Source organism: Tupaia chinensis, unplaced genomic scaffold (genome assembly GCF_000334495.1).
Source record: "Tupaia chinensis unplaced genomic scaffold, TupChi_1.0 Scaffold143648_1, whole genome shotgun sequence".
In the NCBI taxonomy this organism is placed as follows: Eukaryota; Metazoa; Chordata; class Mammalia; order Scandentia; family Tupaiidae; genus Tupaia; species Tupaia belangeri.
Window position 1 is genome coordinate 571,858 of NW_006203497.1, and position 18,335 is coordinate 590,192.

The window sequence follows — 18,335 nt, forward strand, 5'->3', positions numbered from 1 at the left end:
TGTGGCTGCAGTTTTACTCTGAATTCTCTACTCTGAAAGGGAATAAACCAAGAAGACAAGGATTATCTTTCCTTTTAGCTCCTGTCCTGTAGTTACAAATACACCCCAAGAAAAGCAAGCCACCAGCATCTTTTGTCCTTCACAGTGTTGCAGAACACTGTAATTGGCATGTACAACTGCAGAGATTGGCACTCTTTAATTCATATAGTGCCCATTCCTCAGACAAGGACTCTGCTCCATAAACGAGAGTCTAAATATACTAGGACCTCAGTCATCCCCAACACAGCTTGATTGGAGGGTCTATGCTGTATTCTAGGAAGAGCCATCCAAGACCAGAAGCTAACATCTCTCTACTCCATACCTCAGTGCCTGTTTGTAAAATTGTGATCTAATTCCACAAAAAGTAGCTGCTGCCCTCACCCTCAACAACTTTGATGTAATAGAAATGTTCCCTCAACGACCAGGCAGCCTATTAGAATGAAGTCATCCACAGTTCTGTGTGAGAGACTTTATTGGGAATAGAACTTGACCAAGTTCATGCTTACTGATATAGTCAGAGAAAGGAAATATTTGAGAATAATTAAGGAAAGAGGCAGCCAATGAAAGCCTCTCTGGTGTTGCACTATTTTCCTGAGGGTCTGGGAAGCTGTGTCATGTTCTTGACCTATTCAGTCCTAACATGAGGACTAGAAAATATTTCTCAAGACATGCAAAGATCCCTGGCAAAATACAGGATTTTACTAGCTCAAAGGTCATAAGCAGTTGTTAGCCTCTTACCAAACACTGGCTGAATAAGAAGTTACCCTGACTTAGACTAAATACTAAGAATACATGGTTAAATATAAAATCACACTGGGACCAGCAGTTAGCGTAATGACTATGTCACAGGACTCCCACATAGTCGACCGTGGTTTGAGTTTCAGACCCGGTGACTTAAACTCACGCCTGGCACGTGTGCGTGCGTGCCCAAGATCCCGAGAGGAGAATGGAGGATAAGGGATTGTGGCATGGCCATCCCCCCCGGGGGTGATTTCTTGCTTTCTGTCTCTCTGTCTCTCTCTGTCTGGCAAGCGCACGCGCCCTATAGGAAAACAAAAAACAAAAAACAAAAATACCACTCTCCAAAAAGAGAAAAAAAAAATAACATCACACTAATTACTGGTGGTCTGGAACAATTCTCAGTCTTAAGACTGCATACCCTTGGAAATGTCTGGAGAGACAATCCCTGAGTTGCTATTGCTGAACTCCATGAACTGTGAAAACAGGCATTGCACACATATTGATAATAAAGGGTGAAAATATGTCAGACAAATGTGCTTTGAACACAACCTTAGAGTAACGAGTGGTTCACGTGTAGATCCTAGGAAGCTAGGGCAAAGGATAAGAAGAAAAAATCTGAGTAGGGTTCTTAGAGGTTAAATATCATGGAGAAGACAGACTTTAGAACATTTATCTAGCCAAATCAATAAATATATAAAAAAAGATCAAATAAATTCAAACAAACACAAACCTGAAGAAAAGGAAACAATTTATTATCCAGAAATCTTAGAGTATATTATCTAAAATGTCCTAATGTCAATAAAATGATGATACATGATAAGAAACAGAAAAATGTGATCCATACATTAAAAACAACTTCAATAAAAAATGAAAATAGGCAACAGACATTAACTTTAAGGGAGTCCAAGTTGTCAGACCTGTCAGACAAAACTTTCAATGTGGCTAATATAAATATGTTCAATGACTAAAGAAGCCACGTTCAGAAAATTTAAATAGAGGTCTAACAACAATGGTTCGTAAATAGGAACTATAAGTAAAGAAATAGAAATTTTTTAAAGTAATTTATGAAGATGAAAACTACAACGAGCAAAATGAAAATCTGACTAAAGTGTCTCCATAGTATATTTAAGTTGTAGAATAGTAGAACTTATTTGAAAGTAAATGTCAGAAATGATGTAGTCTAAGCAACAGCAAGAAAACACAAATAAATAAAAATGAACAGTCTCTGCGGCCAGTAGGTGACATGGTGATTAAGGTGATAGCCTCCCACATGACCAAGTACAGTTTTAGTCCTGGACCTGGCACTTGAAAAAAATGCTGGGTACATGTTCATATGTGCCCAGAATCCCAGGAGGAGTATGGAGGAGAAGGGATTGTGATATGGTCATCCCCCTTAGAAGGTGATTTCTCACTTTCCCGTTCACTATCTCTCTCTGCCTCTCTCTGGTGAGTGCATGTACCCTACGGCAAAAACCTTAAAAAAAAGGTTTCAGAGGAATGTTACATACATACATACACACACACACACCCACACATACATATATTCAGAAGAAAAGAAAAAGAAAGAACCAGAAAAAAAAACTTTGAAAAATGGTGATTGATAATGCTCCAAATTTGATGGAAAACATTCATCTTAATGAACATAAAGATATTCAAATCCAGATAAATCGTGATTAGAATGTTGAAGGAAAGAAAGGACAACAATTGAAAGCAAAAGAAAAAAGATACTTAACACATGCAAAGGAACCAAAATAAAATTAACAACAAACTTTTCATCTGAAACAATGAATGTTGGAATGCAATGGAAATGTTAGCATCAAGATGGGGACCTCAGTTCTTGTCTTCTTGGGCAAAAAATTCAGCCAAGAGACAGAGGGTAGCAAGACAGCAAGTCTTTATGGCAGCATGAAACAAAAATATGTGACTTCATAGCAAGGTAAAACAGAAGCACACTTAAAAGGTAGGACAACTCTGATCCAAACATGTAACACCAGCACCAACGGTTTCTTCATCCTGAGGTTTTATTGGGTCTCTGTAGGGCACCTCCATTTTCTGCCTAGTTTTGACTGACTGTCCTTTTCTCCTTTCTGTGAGTCTTGCATATGCTGTATTGGGCTTTGTTATAAAGTCATTTCCCATGAATACTTTGGAACTACATGCAAATTATATGTTAATAAGCTAAAAGTTGCTCGAGGACAACCAGATTCAGCACTGAGCATGCTCTGGCTTAAGTTATGCAAGGTCCCTTGTGCCACTTTCTATCTTGAGAAGCATGATATTCCTGATTGCAAAAGTACAAAACGGTTGGTCCAGGGTGTTTCCTATGGGCAGTGTCAGCAAACCTCTAGAATTCCTCTCTCTGCTCATGTCTATCTACCTACCCTAATGGAATAACATATTCAAGTGCTAAAACACTTGAGAGAATTAACCAAGAATTCTATGTCCAGCATATTCATCAAAAATGAAAACCAATTAAAGACCTTCCCCATAAATTAAAAACTGAGAAAATTCATTAGCAGGAGAACTGTTTATAGGAAATATTTATGCTGCGAGATGTGACACCATATTGCTATTAAGATACACAAGAAAAAAAATAAAAGAACTTCAGAAAAAGAAGATAATGATAAAAGACAATATAACACCAAATTTCTTTCTCCTTATTTCTTTCTTTTAACTGACAGTGAATAATTCTGTCATTTACATTCAATAAATTGTACAATTCTGTTTCTTGTAATAGATTTTGCAAAGGATGTATTGTATTCTGTGGTCTATTCTCTACGGAAATTTAAATGCATTTGGCATTCACAACACAAAGAAGGGTGGTGGGATGAAGCTATTGTGAGGATGAGGCCATAGAGGAAATGACTTTAATTCCTTGGGAATAAATAAAGAAAATTTTAAAATGGCAAACTGGAAGATTAGCCAAAAGAAAAAATAATTCCTGAAAATATATATGTACTCTTCTTCCATTAGCTACATTAAAATTCATGATATTATATAAAGTGATAACTATAACAATGAGTTGTTTGGTTTATAAAATGCATACATAATATGAGTACCAGTGATTGCACTGAAAAGGGAGGATGGAACTACACAGAAATAAAATTTCTGTATCTTACTGGAATTAAATTAATATATATATATTAGAAGTAGGTTTTAATAATTGAAAACATATATTATAAACCTTACAACAGCTACTAAGAAAAATAACTCAAAAATAATGGTCTAATGGATGTTGTGTAAATTGCATTGCAATTTTTTTGCAACATGCTAGAACAGTTCCTAGAATATGAAATTTTCTATAAGGATCACATTTTGTTATTATCATTTCAGTCTCATGAGGACTAAAGACAATGTTTTCCACTGTAAAATTTCTATGTTCTAAAGTGTAAGCATGAATTTACCTACTCGAAGTTTTGCCTCGATGAAGAGAAGACTGTGGGTTGTAAAGACTTAAACTGTTTTGGAGAATTATGGGTGGGGAGAGAGGATGGAGCTCACATCACGGATGAGAAATGTCGAGACAACAATCTTTCTTGAACCCATGACAGTTGCACTGAAGAGCTTTAACTAGACCTTATACTTGGGACTTGAACAAGTTGAGTATAAATGTGAGGGTAGATTTCTGAACATTCAGTGAAATAGACTTCTTTGACTCATTTTCATTTACTTGTTTTCCAATAATTTTGTATTAAAAATTGTCTTGCCATTATAGGCAAACTATGTCTAATAATTTTAGTCTCATAGATTTCTACAGAGCTATAAAGTTGGCAATTTTCAAAAACTAATTCATTTCCTAGTACCAGCAGTTTCCATTATGGCTATGTCTCTGGACTCCCATGTGGTTGACTGCAGTTCAAGTCCTGGACCCAGTGGCTTAAATTCACATGTCGGATGCGTGTGCATGTGCACCCAAGATCCTGAGAGGAGAAGGGATTCCAGCGTGGCCATCCCATCCCCCCAGGGGGGTGATTTCTTCCTTTCTGTCTATTTTTCTATTTCTGGTGAGCACACATTCCCTATAGCAAAAACCTCTCAAAATAACAAAACAAAACAAAACAACTAATTCATTTCTTTTATATCATTTATGTAAGTTTCAAGGGAACCAGATAACTGGCTTTTGGCAGAAATGAGATTTATTTATTTAACACTGAGAGAAGCATTATTCTGTGTAAAATTTTTAATAAAAGCAGTAACTACAGAACAACTCAAATATTCCTAGTGCCAATGAAAAAACAAAGGGTTAAATTTAACTTACCAAGATAAAATATTATGGAAAGTTATGTGCCAGTCACATTCTTGTGGACTATAAACACTCAATGCTTTGAAAAGAATACTCTGGTGACGTGGAGGTTAAGGCACTATATCCCACATGGCTGACCATGCAGTTCGAGTCCTGGACCCAATGGCTTGAAAATCACACCAGGTATGTGCTTGTGTATGCCCAAAATTCCGAGGAGACAGGAGGAGAGGGTATTACTGTGTGATCACTTCCCGGGAATAAATTTTCCCTTTCCCTCTCTCTTTCTTTCTTACTCTGTCTCTCCATTGAGCACATGTTCACTATAGCAAAATTTAAAAGAAAAAAGAGAGAAAAAGAAAAAAAAAAAAGAAATGAATACTTAGTTACATAATCCCTTGGGAGAAATATCTAAAATTTCTGTTTCAATTGTTTTAAAATTTGCCTGAATGGGAAAATACATGTGCAATAATAAGAATAAAAAAAATAAAACCACTTGTTAAGTTATGGATATTGTTTTTAAATCTCTGATTTTTATCATATTTTTCATGTTCTATCTTATATTCTCTTACTCTAATGTTAATGATGAAAGAAAGTAAGTAGAGTAAAGATATTTTTCCTATGTAGTGCAAAACCAGAATATTACTGATATAACAAAACCTCCTGATAATACTCAAATTTGTGACATTTAAAATATTTCCAAATTATTTTCTTTACCCACGTGATCAAAAATAAATGATCATCATATAGTTTTTAATATCATTTGTTTTTTACTTCCTAGAAAAAATAAAAGTTGATATACTGTTATTTTAAGCTTGATTTCCCCTGTGTCCAGATGAAAGTGTTGACACTCAGTGTAACTGACCCACGTGGGAAAGTTTTAGATTTGTATTCCAAGTCTCCCTGAGTCCACAGGGCACCCATGTGCCTGTGATCTGAGCTGTAGTTAGATTTCAGCCTTAAGACCCTGTTGGGAGTGGGAGAGGTCTCTCTTTTTCTTTCTGTCTCTCACACTCATGGAAGAAATATAAACTTAAAACAAATGTATTTCCCCAGAGAAAATCAGGCGCTTCCATAAGTGTGCAACGATGCTGCAGGTGATGGTGCTAAGGCCTGGTGGTGTGAAGGCCATTATTCTGGTTGGCAGTTGTTTTGAATTTCATAAACCATCATACTCACCAATCTGAAATAACAGATTTTTTAAATTTCACTTCATCTTGATTTTTGTTTTGTCCTCATCAAATCTTTAATTATAATAACACCAGGTTAACTCAATGGTCAGAACCTTCATATAATAAAAGACAAAAACAAAATTTATATTTTGTTTACTTGAATTGTGTAACAAATAGAGTAATAGGAAAACATTGGGATTTTTTTATTCTTTTTTTTTTTTGAGATGTTTTTGCTATGGGGCGTGTGCACTTGCCAGACAGAGAGAGAGAGAGACAGAGAGACAGAAAGCGAGAAATCACCCCCCAGAGGGGATGGCCATGCCACAATCCCTTCTCCTCCGTTCTCCTCTCGGGATCCTGGGGATGCATGCACATGCACCTGGCGTGAGTTTTAAGCTACCAGGTTTGGGACATGAACCGTGGTCGACTATGTGGGAGTCCAGTTACATAGCCATTACACTAAATGCTGGTCCTAACATTGGGATTTTTTTTAAATGCATAGTTTTACTTTTGCTCACATGAGTATGTGTGAAAATCACTGTGAAATGTTTTTAAATTGGTAGCCACTCCCACCTGTGCTGGGGCGTGTGCACTTGCCAGACAGAGAGAGAGAGAGACAGAGAGACAGAAAGCGAGAAATCACCCCCCAGAGGGGATGGCCATGCCACAATCCCTTCTCCTCCGTTCTCCTCTCGGGATCCTGGGGATGCATGCACATGCACCTGGCGTGAGTTTTAAGCTACCAGGTTTGGGACATGAACCGTGGTCGACTATGTGGGAGTCCAGTTACATAGCCATTACACTAAATGCTGGTCCTAACATTGGGATTTTTTTTAAATGCATAGTTTTACTTTTGCTCACATGAGTATGTGTGAAAATCACTGTGAAATGTTTTTAAATTGGTAGCCACTCCCACCTGTGCCCCACTGCCTATGACAAGAATGAATTGGGCACTTTGAAAAAGCCACCTGCAACTGCATAATTGTAGCAGAGACAATGGCCAGTCTTTGGGCCACTGTTCAGCTGCCAGAAAACATATTTATTACCCTAAACTAAAGGAAAGGGAATCATCTTCAAATAAATGTGTTCATCACCAACAGTTCCACGTTAGAATATTTTTTTGAATATGCCAGAATTTATGTACTATAAAATATGCTCTTACAGAAACACAATGTAATTTCTGTCTTGACAGTTAACGTCTTTTGCCTGGTGGTCATACTTTTACTGGGACAGTCTCTTTGAGTAGAGCTATTTGGTTAAAACATTTATATCCAAGTATTTTAAAACATTAGGGGATCCTTAACAGAACATGTTTTCTTTAAAATAATATTTTCTTTGATTTTTTTTGTTTGTTTTGCCTTGCTTACTGTTAGTTTTCTCTTTGTTCCAACCTCAACCAGAATCTCAACACTATTTTCCTAATTAGGAGTGTATTTTTCATTCCATTGTTTTAGATCTTGCCTTGTTATGAAGTGAATGAGTTAAGTTCTGGGTCAATAGTGAAGAAGAACACAGAGACAGGTAAGATTATCAGTATGAAGCCCTTTACTTGTGCACAGAGCTCCAATCACCTTGGCAAGTTTCTTACTTAGTTCCATATACTGATCTAGGAGAAAAAATGGGGACCAACAGATGGTGTAATGGTTACGTTGCTCGACTCTCACGTAGCCGACGATGGCTTGAGTCCTGGACCCCGTGGCTGAAACTCAGGACAGGTTCGTGTGCCTGTGTGCCCAAGATCCCAAGAAGAGAATAGAGTAAAAGAGATTGCAGCATGGCCGTCCCCCCGGGGGGGGGGGTGATTTCTCACTTTGTCTGTCTTTCTCTGCCTTTCCATTGAGCACGTGTGTGCCCTATAGCAAACAAAAATTTTTCTATTAAAAAAAAACAAAGGAGAGCAAATGATAAGGTAGCAAAGAGCATCCATTCTTATGGACTCCAGTGTTGATGCTGATTTATTTTAGCTGCTAATAGCTAACAGTGACAACAGAAACAGAAACTACTTATATTATTGAGAAATGTGCTGACCCATTGCCATCCTCTGTGCTCATTGGCTTGTAACCTGATTTATATACATTTGATTCCCCCTCTTCAAATTTTAGTGATCCCACTATGATAAATTGGAATTTGTTTTGTTTAATAAAAATATTGCCAGATAGCAACTGTCAGTTAGAAAATTGGATTTAAATTTCCTTTGTGAGTAATTAGCTGTTAGCATCTCGGCTCTCTGTATGCATATAATTAACTTTTCTAATCAAATGTAACTTCTTTGGTGTTGAGATAATACTACGAGCTTTGTCATCAAATATTACACTTCCTTTTCATGACCAACCGAAGTGAAATAAACTGTTTATTTTATTTTCCTCATGGGATTTTTACATGCAAATGGGAAACGAACAGGAAAGACTGTAAAGAGTTTCTAATGACAAGGTTTCTTTGTTTTGAAAGTCATGTCACTTCTGACTTTCTATTTTCAATATGCAATTGAGATGCTCAAATGGCAATCAGGTATATGGAAATTGGGATATAAGCAGGCATTTGACTGCTCAGCTCTGCATTGTGCCTATGGGTCACCCTGAGTGTCATTTACAACACAGTGATTCAACTCGAGTCTGGCTCCTTGCCCATCAGTCTGGGCTAGAACTCCAGATAAATCTACATGATATAAAAGTAACTGTCTAGGAAGTGAAAAACCCAGCTACACTGCTTCATTTAGTGACCTATAATTTAAAAAAGCTAATTGAATATTTGACTGAACTTAATACATTTAATTTGTGGGGAGGCATGATCTTTTAAACAGAAAATTAATTAATGCTTATTTCTGAATTAGTTATCTAATCACTTTTAAATGGTGGTGGTTTGCTTTGGATATTAGTAACCCTTGTATGATCTCCAAAAAAGTAGGTGACATACTGCGTAGCTGTTATATTTATATTGAAAAAGCAGTAAATATGGAAACAGCTTCAAAAATGATTGCCTGTTGAAAAAATGCTAACCCTTTTAATATTGTATGCAGAAATTTTGCTTAACTGAGAAAAATCATGGCTGTACTATACAGCCTTTTGGGGGCAAAGATTGTTACAGCAAACTAGGCATCCTACTGCTTTGTGAAAGAATTTAAATATGGTAAGGTTCTTTTGCTAGGGGCACGACTGGATTATGGCTCTCAGCTACAAAGACTAGAAAGGATGTGCACGTTTGTAAGAGAATAATGAATCTTGCAGAAGTTTTCATTTTGCTGGAACCAAATCATTCTAAATCTTTGGCTTTCAGTACTAGAAAACAAAGTAAATTCACTCTCTTTAGAATAGGATAGGTGGGAAAAAAAAATCTGAATCCTCTGCAAAGAAAAATTATATAAAACCCATACATTAATTGGGTCATTTCTTTCCTTTAGCTTTGCAAAATTTTTCATGCAATATTAATTGGTCACTTTGATTAGTATGTCATTTACCATAATACACAAGTTATCATCTGAAGCTTAAGTTTTTAAACAGTCTATATAGTTCATTCTAAGAAGGAGGAGAGTCTTAAGGAAAGACATTAAGGAGAAAAATAGAGAGGTAAGACAGTTATGGGACAAAGAAATGGGTTACTATCTACTGATGATAACATGTATAGTATCGCCAACTGAACTGGTGAGAAATGTATTCATGTTGGAACATTCACTTTACAAACTAAATGATATATGTGATTGAATGTATAAAAGAAATTAAAATGAAATTTAAAAAAGAAGTTAGTACTATCATTATGATTTAATTACTCAAAAATATTAAGTTCTGTGCATTAGCGAAATGTTTGAGCATACATTAATTTTTGCAGACACACACCTGTGAATGTGAGAAAAACATAAGAAATTCTCACCAAGCAGAGTTTTTTTCTTTTATACTGTGAATTATTTATTATGACACACAATACATCATACTTAGGGAATATAATGTACTTTAATATTAGGATTTTCACACAAACATTACCAAATCAAATAATCTCTGCTAGAGAATATTTCAAAGTCAAAGAGAGGTAATCTTAGATATTCAGACATGGTTCCCTTTTATTAAGGAATTTAATGAAGAATTATCTTGTGAGTGTGTGCATAGAATTTATCATAAATAAATTATACTTAATCATTTTTATTACTCCTTTTAAATATAAACATAAACTAACAAGAAATAATATAATTTCAAAGTTTCTTTACAAATGAGTATCTCATAAATGACGTGAGAAATATGATGTAAAGGAAATCGCATTTTATGCCTGTAATTTTACAATAAACCAATAGCATAGGGTGAGAGTGGTGTCAATTTTTTGCTTGTCGTGTTTTTTTCTTTTCTGATTTTTGCTGTGGGACTCATGTGCTTGCTAGAGAGAGATGGAAAGAAAGGGAAAGTGAGAAAATGTCCCCCAGGAAATGGCCGTGTCCCTTCTCCTGCATGCTCCCCCTGGGATTTGGGGCATGCACACAATGTGCTTAGAATGGTTTTTTTTGGGGGGGAGTATAAAAGTCCCCCCTTTTTTGGAGAATTTTTTGCTATAGGGTGCGTACGCTCGCCAGAAAGAGAGAGACAGAGAGACAGAAAGCAAGAAATCATCCCCCCTCGGGGGGATGGCCACGCCACAATCCCTTCTCCTCCATTCTCCTCTCAGGATCTTGGGCACACACGCACATGCACTGGCGTGAGTTTAAGACACCGGTCTGGGACTTGAACCACAGTCGACTAAATGAGTCCAGCAACATAGCCATTAATGCCAACTGCTGGTTCCCTAAAAGTTCTTTTATAAAACCATTTTTAAATCAAACAAAACAAAAAGTTTTACAAAAGAAAAAAGATACAGAAAAAGAACAATTTGCTTTATATATTCCAAAAAGAGGAAAAAATAAAGGGGGTAATGCCAACATGCTCAACTATAAAGGGTTCTTTTTTTAAATTTTTTTAAATACGAAATACAAGCAAAAGATACACATACTTAAAACAGAGCTCGGGAGCTGACATGCAGTCCTGCAAACCCTTCAATAAAACAAAGCAAGAGTTTGTTTTTTCTTTGTCTATGTAGATACAGAGACTGGGTTATGTAAAAATTAAGTATCACAAAAATATATCACATGATTCTACCACTGCATGGTGCATCTATAGTTCCCAAATGTGGTCAACAAAATATGTTTAATTCAACTCCATTTCATTTAAATTAAAGAAAAAGAATTTAAAATGAAGTGGTTACATTCGAACGTTCACTTCCTTACTACCATCCTGCGACGGTAGCACTGTTAAGATATCGCCTCAATGCCCAACCCTCTGGTGTCTCATCATGAATCTAGCAACTTTGAAAGTAAAAAGAAAGGGAGGTCCCGGTCTCGCTGTGCTTGGTCCAAGATTCGAACTGCAAAGTTGGTCAGATGAGATTCCATGCCTTTACCTCCACGCCATCTACTAACCCTTACATTAGTTTCCTTTGTTTCTTTTTTTCCTAATGAGTTAGTCTTGATGTATCTTGCATCCACATTAACAGAAGTTTAGATTTTAGGAATGTGAACTGATCATTTAAATGTCTATAAGGTGTTTATTTCTCATGTCAGTGGAGAGGCTATTTACAAGTAAAAAAGAAAAATACTGCTTTTATACTTACTTCACTTTCACAAATAAAAGTTCGATGGTTATGCTCAATGACAGTCCCCGCCCTTTCAGAAATAATTGTCAGGATGCAACATAGTCATTTAAATGATATAACTCTCTTAATCTAGTTTTCACAGTCATTTACTGACAATGTTCGTATTCTCCTAAAGCCAGTTACAGGAATGAGGCACTGGATAGCTGTAAATTGTTATCTGCCTTTGCGAATTGTGTCATGAAGTATTCCCACATCTTTTCTAAACTGTAGGAAGATCCGGAGAAAGGATAGTCAAAATTGTGTTTGGAGGAGGGATGTGGAGACAGCATTGTTGAGACGGGGAGGTATTGTTATACTTTCATCAACTGGACCGGGGAGAAATGTTCACATATTAAAATGATCACCTTGTAAGCTAAAAAATGTGATTGAATGTATTAAAAAATGTAAAATAATATAATGAAATTAATAAAAATAAATAAATGCAAAAATAAAAATAAAAAAATAAATGAAAAAAATTGTGTTTCCCAGTTATTTTTTTTTTCTTACAGAGAGAATAAAATCATATACTTGAGGACTCAACAATTTAGCTTACAAAGCGACTTTTAAATACATGAAATGATTTCTGAGTGTCTAGCAGATGTCAGTTATGTTGAGAAGTGGAAATAGCGTGAGAGGAAATTTCTCACTTAGAGGATGTATAACCTTGTTTGGGAATATTATTATGTCCACAAAAACATTTAATGGTAGATAGCTGTGGAGGGTATGATTATTGAGAAGACAAAATTTAGGGTCAGCAAGTGGCATGGAGATTGGAACGACTGGATTCCATATGGCCAGCTGCAGGGTTTGAGTCCTGGATCCGGTGGCTTGAAGATCACACTGGGCACATATGCATGCCTGCCCAAAATCTTGAGAGGAGAATGGAGGGGAAGGATTACATCATGGCCATCATCCCGGGAAGTGATTCCTCACTTTCCCTCTGTCTCCCTCCTTCTGTCTCTCTCCAGACAAAGAAGAAAGGTACATCAGAGAGTTTATTATTATTATCATCATCAGTTTCCAAAGAATGTATGCACTTTTCAGAGAGAGACAGAAAGGAAAGAGGAAAGAGAAAAAGGGGGAAAGCATCCCACTATGGGGTGCAGTCTCACTGCAATCACTTCTTCATTTCTGCATCTTTTTGGAATTCTGGGCACACACATGGTGCTCAATGTGTTTTCAATCAGCTGGGGCTCAGATTCAAACCATAGACCTGGATCCCTTACCCAAAAGGCTATAGGACTGTCCCTCAAATTATTTTAAAAATAAAAATGGTCTTGAGGGTTTAAGAAAGGACCTACACATTTTAAATTGATTTTTTAAAGGTTATTTATATTCTCTGAATGATACAGATGGTAAGAGAAAGATAGACTATCGGAGAAATGACATCTCCTACAACTCCAGGCTTGACTCCTTTTTTCCACATTACGCTCAGCCAGCCCTGGATCAAGGTCCATCAAGGACTGGCGTACACAAAGAGGTCTCTAACTTGAACTGGCAACCTTCCCACATTGTCTGTCTCACCAGATATCTCCTTTAGCCACTACACCAATGTCTGGCCCTCTCAGTTTCTGAAGGACAAAAAGATTTGATGTATTATGAAGAAGAATGGCAAACATCTCAGAAAGTACAGAACCAAAGATGCACAAGCATAACTTCTGTAAGCCTTAGTTTCAAATCAATAGGAGAATTTAGCTTATAAGAAGAAATGTATAAGATATTACAGAGAGATGGGGTTGTCAGGGTTCCCTAAAGGCTAGCAGCACAGCCAGTTAGATGCTACCATAGTCTCTTTTAGTTGAGTTTACTGGATGCAAAAACTGTGATTTTTTTGTTTTTAGAAGTTTTTGCCATGGGTGTATGCACTTGCTGGAGAGAGACAGTGAAAGGAAAAGTGAGAAATCACTCCCCAGAGGGGGTTGAACATGCCACAACCTGTTCCCCTCCATTTTCTTCCTGGGATTTTGGATTTGCCTGCATATGCACCTTGCATGATTTTCAAGCCACTGGTTCTGGGGCACAAACCACAGTTGGTCAGGTAGCAGTCCAGACATGTTACCACTACACCATTTGCTGTCCCCAAAACCCAGACACTAATTGAAACTTCCTCTTAATTTGAAAAGGATAACTTGGACTAATTACAGATAGAGGTTAGCAATAGACTGATAGCTAGCTGTTACATTTTTTGTATTACTATTATTAATGTGAAAGGATAAAGAAAAGAATTTTAAATATAGAGCCATTGTGGGACCAGTAGTTAGCATAATGGCTATGTCGCTGAACTCCCATGTAGTCGACCATGGTTCAAGTCCCAGACCTAGTGACTTACACACATGCCGGACGCATGTGCGTCTGTGCCCAAGATCCCAAGAGGAGAATGGAGGAGAAGGGATTGCAGAATGGCCATCCCCTGGGGGGTGATTTCTCACTTTCTATCTCTGTCTCTCTCTGTCTTTCTGGGGAGTGCACACACCCTACAGCATGAACCTCTCAAAAAAATATATAGCCATTGATTCAGTACTAGATTATACGGCATTTTTTTGTATACACATATATATCAAAGTAGTTTTAATACTCCTAATTTCTCCTTAAAGAAAGCACTTTTAACTTCATGTTTTTAATGAGAAAATGTATGCTCAGAAGAAAAAAAGCTTAAGTCCATTTATTATATAGTAGAACTAGAATCCATCACCGATTTGCTTTATCAAAAACCATAGTGACGTTTCTTCCATTATGCTGTAACTACTAAGACAGGAACCTCTGTCTTTATGTGGGCTCCTGAATAAAGGCAGGATTAGAAAATTTAGTGCAGGGATCAGCAGTTAGCGTAACGGCTATGTCGCTGGACTCCCATGTAGCCGGGCACAGTTCTAGTCCTGGGCCCAGTGGCTTAAACTCACGCCAGGCGCGTGTGCATGCATGCCCAAGATCCTGAGAAAAGAATGGAGGAGACGGGATTGTGGCATGACCATCTCCCCGGGGGGTGATTTCTCGCTTTCTGTCTCTCTGTCTCTCTCTGCCTTTCTAGTGAGCACACATGCCCTGTAGCATAAATAAATAAATAAATAAATAAATAAATTTAAAAAATAAACCAAAACCTCTCCAAAAAAAATAATAATAATGCACAAGTTTAGGCGGCATTTATTTTATTACAGTTTAGTACTAAGCCACTGAATAACACTTTGTTTTATATTTTGAAAAAAAACCACCAAATTATTGTTTAGAGCTGCAGGAGCACCAAGACTTTAAGTAGCCTCATATAAGTAGGGCAGGTGTTTTTAGATCCTATCGCATTTGAATTCCTTTAAATACTGGCCAAGATAGTTATTTTACGTTATTTTATATATAAACTTTGATAATTTACATTTACTTAAATATATGTGACATAAAATTTTGTTTTTGAATTTAAATCTTAGTGATCTAATGGCTATTGCGTTGTAAAGTCAAGCCTTAGAAACATAGTTCACTGTCCAGTTCATCATGTCTGACTTTCATTTACTATTAGAAAGTGACAGATGGTAAAAATTAGTGTCATTGGTGACATAGAAAAAAGGGTGGGAGAATATATGTCAATAAAATTCTCCAACATTAAGAAAATGATGTCTTTTAAGGTTTTTATTTCATTGTATCTTGAAGTTTATGCTATGTAATTTATGAGTCACTTTTTTGGAGAGAGAGATTTTTGCTAGAGGGTGCGTTCACTCGCTGGAGACACAGAGAGGGACAGAGAAATACAAAATGAGAAATCATTCTCCAGGACAGATGTCCACACTGCATTCCCTTGTCTTCCATTCTCCTCATGGGATCTTGATATGCACGCATATGTTCCTGGAGTGAGTTAAAGCCACTGGGTCTGGGACTTGAACTACAGTCAGCCACGTGGGATTCCAGCGATGTAATTGCTATGCTATTTGCTGACCCCCATGAACTGCTTTTTAAAAATAACTTATATGTGGCCCTGCATGCAGCCCACCTCTCTTGTCCCACCAAAGGGTGGAAGGAGGAGGCGACAGTTCACACCGCATGTGACCCTGCCTGAGGGAGGAAGGAGGAGGACGCTGCCTGCTCACGTGGTATCAGCCAGGTGGCACATGCCACATACTGTGCGGTGTGTGCCACATGTTTTGACCTCACTTTCTGCCCCTCTACATTAACTCCTGCCCTCATCAAACCTAGAGACGTCGAAGTAAGTCAAGAGAGCCTGGCCCTGGACTGAAGGAATGGCTGATGAAAGAACAGGCCAGCTGCCACCACTCATGCAGCCTGCAGGACCAGAGCTGGTCCTAGCCTGTGAGCAGCCCCTACAGAGAAAAGAGTCAGGCCAGGCCGTTGAGGGACAGGAAGAGGTTATTAGGAAACTTCAGTCTGTTTGGTTTCTGCTTGTAAATAACTTGTCAAATATTACACTTTAAATATGTGCAATGGGATACATGTCAAAAATAACTCAATAAAAAGTAAACTAAAAGAAAAAAAAAGAAAAAGAAAAAGTGTCAACTACCTATAGTCAGTGAGACATTGAAGTAATTATCCCCCTACTCAATCTTGTAGGAGAAAAAGAAGAGAAACTCCTCTCTGAAAAGTTGAATCCTCAGACTCTCACCATGTATTCTAGCACTCCCATCTACAGAAGAATAGCAAAACTATACACACCATAGGGAAGTGCATGTAGCTCCAGAAATCTACTCCAAAAAAAACTAGGAAAAAATGCACACTCGAAAAAAATCAATACAAAGTCATTAGATATATGAGAAAACTAGGAAATAATCTTCCCCTTAAAGGAACACAATAACTTCTCACAATGGATATATCACAAGAAATCACAGAATTGTCAGAAAAGGAATTCAGAATGTTGACCATAACGAAACTCAGTTAAGATGCAAGAGACAATAGAAACTAATCTGAGCAATGAGAAAATCATTCCATGACTTGAAAAAAGAATTCCATAGATAGACACCTTAACAAGCATTAAATAGGCAGATCATTCTGCTCCCACCTTTCTCCTCTTCCATTACCCTTAGAACCAGTGCAGCAGCAGACAGTGAGAACTGAGCCCAGAGACCACTTTGGGACCTCAGCTGTGTCCCAGCTGTTCCAGGTGTCATCCAGATTGTCGAACTCCCATCTCCATCCTCTGCCATTAGCCTTGGAACCTGTGCAGTGGCAACGAGTGAGAACAAGTAAGACAGAAGATCACTTTAGACCTCTTGCTGCCTTTTTCTCACTCGAGAATATTTTCAGAGTTGATAGTTTTCTGAAGCACATGGCTCAAAACCCCTACTTTCTTCCCCAGTTGTGACATAGCTATGTGACACAACAAAATTTGTTCTAAGAGGGAAATTCAAAGCAATTAGTGAGCATAAGAAAGAGATGGAAATTGGCAAATAGACAACCTAAAATTATGTCTCAGGGAACTGGAAAAACAAGACAAAAAATACCAAAGATGCCTGGAGAAAAAATAAATATTAAAAACTTGAGCAGAAATAAATGAAATAGAAAATAAATAAGCTATACAGAAAATAAATGAAACCAAAAACTGTTTCTTTAAAAAGATAAAAAAAATCAGCACAGCATTAGCTAGACTAATTAGGAAGAGAGAAAGGAAACCAAAAAAATCAAATTTGCAATGAAATAGACAATATTACAACAGAAAGAATAGAAATAAAAAATATCATTAGTGAATAGTATGAGCAACTATACACCAACAAACAAAAAAACCTGGATGAGAGACAAATTCCTGGACACCCATATTCTACAAAGACTGATTTAGGAAGACACAGAAATCCTGAATAAACAAATAACAAGCAATGAGTTTGAATCAGTAGTAAGTAATCTTTCAACAAAGCCCAATGAACCCAGGCTTCACTTCTTAATTTTACAAAACTTTTTAAAAAGAGTTAATGCCCATTCTACTGAAACTATTTGTAAAGATCCAAAAGAAAGGAATAATCTCAAATTCATTTTATGAAGCCTCCATCACACTCATTCCCAAAACAGATAAGGACATGACAATAAATGAAAACTACGGACCAATATATCTGATGAATATACATGTACAAATTCTCAACAAGATACTATCAAATTGTATTCAGCAATACATAAAAAAAGATTATACATCATGGCCATGCAAGCTTTATTTCAGGAATGTAAGGGTGGTTTAACATATGCAAGCCATAAATGTAATACACTATATTAAGAAAAAGAAAGATAAAAACCAAATGATCTTAACAATGAAAGCAGAACAAGCATTCGATAAAATACAATATCCCTCCATGATTAAGACTCTCAGCAAAATCGCCATAAAGCGGTCATTTCTCAACACAATGAAAGCCATCTATAAAAATCTTATAGCTAGCAACATACTGAATGGAGAGGAACTGAAAGCTTTTTCACTAAAAATTGGTTCAAAACAAGGGTACACACTTTTTCCATTCCTTTTCAATATAGTGCTGGTAGCCAGTGCAATCAGAAAAAATAATAAAATAAAGGCATTCAAATAGGGA